The sequence below is a fragment of the Miniopterus natalensis genome, chromosome 6 (genome assembly GCF_054644295.1).
Source record: "Miniopterus natalensis isolate mMinNat1 chromosome 6, mMinNat1.hap1, whole genome shotgun sequence".
In the NCBI taxonomy this organism is placed as follows: Eukaryota; Metazoa; Chordata; class Mammalia; order Chiroptera; family Miniopteridae; genus Miniopterus; species Miniopterus natalensis.
Window position 1 is genome coordinate 7223407 of NC_142086.1, and position 4260 is coordinate 7227666.

Here is a 4260-nt window from a genome sequence, read left to right on the forward strand (position 1 = left end):
CTCTCTCATCATTGATGTTTTTATCTCTCTCTCTCTTCCCCTCCCTCTCTCTGAAATCAATAAAGACATATTTAAATAAATAAATAAACAAACAAAAGGCATTTCTTTTCTCTAACACTTTTCACCTAGGTTAGGTCTTGGCATATACTCACATAGCACTGTCTATATCTCTTTTTGTAACACAGATTACACTTGAAATTAATTGTTCCACGCCTGTCTTCTCTACTAGACAACAAGTTCCAAGAAGGAGGAAACATATATGTCTTATTTAGTAACATTTTCATTCCCATTGCAAGCACTAAAAGAATATTTGTTGAGTGAATAAATTAATGATTGCAAACACAAACTATACATCTGCCAAAGTTTTCACAGTGCTGTAAATGATCGTCAGGAGAAACAGGCAATCAAAACCCAGGAGTGACCATCAGCCCAATCTCTGATTACCAACCTAAAATCCAGTATTTTATGTTATTAGCACATAGAATACACATACTTTTTCTGTTGGTAGTCAGAGTGCTGTAAAAAGCACTTAATACAGACCATAAAGAGTGTTATTGATTTCCGAATTATCATGCACTACTTCGGAATTTCTATGATATTTTTACATTATATTGTTTATGTTGTTCTTAAATTTATATTCTGGCTTTATTTTTCCAACTAGATAGCAAATGGAGCCAAGATTATGCCGTGGATGTCTTTATATCCCTCTGCAACCACCTCTGACATAGAAGGCCTTCAAAATTACTGTTGATTTAAAGTTTGAAAAAAACAAAGTTGATGAAATAATAAGCAAAAGAAAAAAAAGTTGAACACAAACAACAGGTTCCTTTCACTCATCACCCTGAGAACCCTTCAAAGGATGGAGACTGGTGTGACATCAGTTTCATTGCAGAACATGTTGTCGTTTAGTACGTGGGCCACACTTCCATTTTTCCAACCTCAGGAGTACCCCAAACCTTTTGCACTGTTCAAAGTCAAACTCAACTGGCTTCCCCAGATCTTCTAAGCAACAACCTAAGTATTCCTCTTGGGCCTTTAGTTTTACCATCAAACCCCTAACAGTCTGACAGCCTCCATAGTTTCCAGAACTATTTTGGTTTCAGGTTCCAAACACCTTCAAGGACAAATGTCAAACTCAGTCTAACTTAGATCTGATTTCATGTTTCAGTTATTTCTGCATCCACATGTTTACAGCCCTGCTCCATTCTCTCCTTCATTAGTAAAATCTAAGGAATAAATTTCCACATTCATGAAATCCAGGAATTCTCCAGACTCTATGCATTGGTGTAACGTTACGGAAGAGACTTCCCTGGTGTCTGCAAGGTGTCACATTCAGAGCCAGTCTTTTATTTTTTTTATTTTTTGGTGGGTTTTTTTTTTTTATGTTTTTGGCAAAGCATTTATTATTAGTAGTAGTAGTATATTTTATTTTTTGTTCAAAATATTACAGATGTCCCTTTTTCTCCCCAATGACCCATTCTACCCCACCCCCCACTCCTCCCCAGTCCCTCTCCACATCATTGTCCATGCCCTTGGATTGTGCTTCTATGCATATAAGTTTTTTGGTTAATCTCTCCCCCTCCACCCACCTGCCCCCCTCCATCCCTCTGGGATTCGTCAGCCTGATCCATGCTTCCTTGTCATTGGATCTATTCTGTTCATCAGTTTATTAAGTTCTTTAGATTCCACATATAAGTGAGATCATGTGATGTTTGTCTTTCTGTCAGGGCCAGTCTTACTGTGAGTGAGCAGTGTGTGCTGTGGGCTCTGAACTGGGTTCCAGAAGCATCCTCCTCTGGATGCCTCCCTTCTGCTCACAGCCAGCTCTGCTTTGGCTTTTCCATTCCTTTGTCTTTATGTTGTTCCAAGCCATTGACCTCCAGAGTTTATTTTGGGATTATTACATCAGAGTTCCATGTTGTCAAATGACTGGCTTAAGAAATGGAAGCTTTTGGTTTCTGTGTGAGGAAAGTGAGAGGAGTGCTTTGGCAAAGGTCAGTTGGAGTCTCTCAGCAACTGTATAAAGTCTTCATATGAAACACTAGCTCATGTGTGCAACATAGTTACACAGAATCTTGTCCCATTAGTGTCTCATTAAAGCATAAAACATGGGCAAGCAAGACTTCCTGATATTTAAGATGTTATAGAATTGTGGGAAGAAGGAACAAGTCATTCTGCATTATTCCATAAAACAAATTTCCCAGGAAAGAAAGTGTAAAATTAAAGGCGGAAGATTCTGTCATCCGTTCTTATGCTTTTGGCCATAAAGTTGGAGAAGGAGCAGTCCTTTTCCTCTCACCTGGACAACCTGCAAGGACGCTTCCACACCAGCCTCTGCACAACACAGTGTCATTACTGACATGTGAAAGGCTCTTCATTTGTTCAGCTCAACAAAGAGATTCTTTTTCTGTCTTATATTTAAAACAATTTTTGTGAGTAAATATGGCCAAGAAAACATGTGATGGTAAAACTCCTTTTACCATTTTAAAGCTCACATCATGTTCAGTACGTAGGTTAACTATAAGTATTAAATTTAAAGTAAAACATCACAGACCAACTAGAAATATCTTATCACTGGGAATCTTAATTGTTCAACATGCAAATGTGTTTAAGAGTAAAGCATTGAAAGCAACTGAAAAACAAGTTCTTTAAAAACCGAAGAACAAATTGATCAAGTGAGGATCGCGAGCAATATGTGACAGCCGAGTGTGTTTTTAGTGGAAGACTATTTGGGGGAGAGAGGAGCCTCATGTGGACACTCCCGAGTGGATGTTTTATTGAACTGCATCTGGTGTTTGTTGATTCTTTGTCTGCATGACATCTATGTCATTTCCTGCATTCTTCCATTTTCTGACTGCAGTATTTATTTTCCTTGCATTACATTCCTGCATTAGGAAGAGAATAGGATCTCTTTGTTTATAAAGTATAAGAAGTCCTGACAACTTTTCTATCTATGGAAAGTAATTATATTTTGAGGTGGTTATAATGAGAGGCAGAAGGAAAAGTTTTTCAAATGTATCTTTTAAAACCCAAGAATAATACAGCCTTGGCCTAGTAAGTCACTTGGTTGGAGCACAGTCTGGATGCGTCAAGGTTGCAGGTTTATCCCCCGTCAGGGCATATGCAAGAATTAACCAAAGAATGCATAAATGGGTGGAGCAGCAGATCTATGTCTCTCTCTCTCCCTTTCTCGCCCTCTCTCTCCCTTCCTTTGTCTCTAAAATCAATAAATAAAAATTTAAAAAATAAAATCCAAGAATAATCCAAACTGAACCTCAGTGTAGCAAGAGAAGGTTAAAATATAAGACCATTCTCATTTAAAATTATAATATCTACACAGTATAGAATAAAAATACATTTCTAATGCATTATTGTCAGAAAGACAATTTGTATTCTCTCATTTATATATATATATCTTTATTGATTTCAGAGAGAGGAAAGGAGAGGGAGAGAGAGAGATAGAAACATCAATGATGAGAAAGTCATTGATCGAGCCGGCAACCTGGGCCTGTGCCCTGACCGGGAATCAAACCCCGATCGCCTGGATCCCAGGTCCACGTTCAACCGCTGAGCCACGCCCGGCTGGGCTCTCATTTATATTTTAAAAGAAAATGTTTCTGTTGTAAATACATTCAGTAAAACACAATTTTGATTATGTTAATTTTAAGGATAGAAATATCAGCATTAGCTTATATTTTCTATCACCTGAGTTATAGATTTAGCTAATTCATTTTAAAATATAATGCTAATATTCCATAGCAATACATACCTAAAGATTTTTAAACAAAACTCAGACATAAATATGCTATATAAAGATAAACCAAGTATAGATACATGATTGTTGACATAAGTAATCTAGTATTTCTTACTTTGTTAAATCAAGTGAAATATAATGTAATATGATACCATAAATGAATTAATAACCAAACTGGTGTTAATGATTTTATAAACATTGATTTTTTTTTATGTCCAGATTCCTGATAAGCATTGTGAAAATGTTAAATAAATAGGTTTATTCAAATTTCTTGAACTCACTTTAGGGCACTTTGCAAAATTCTAGTAGATGCCACATTACATACGTAAAGGAATTTAAATTCATGTTTTTGTTTTGATTGGGTATGTAACAATTAAACATGAGTGCATTAGTTAAATGTGTTCAAAAATACATGCCATTTTTGTTGCTGTCATAATATCAGATTATAATAAAGTGAAAAGAACATTGGAAATGAAATAAGAAATGTGGAGGTTTATTCTGTTATT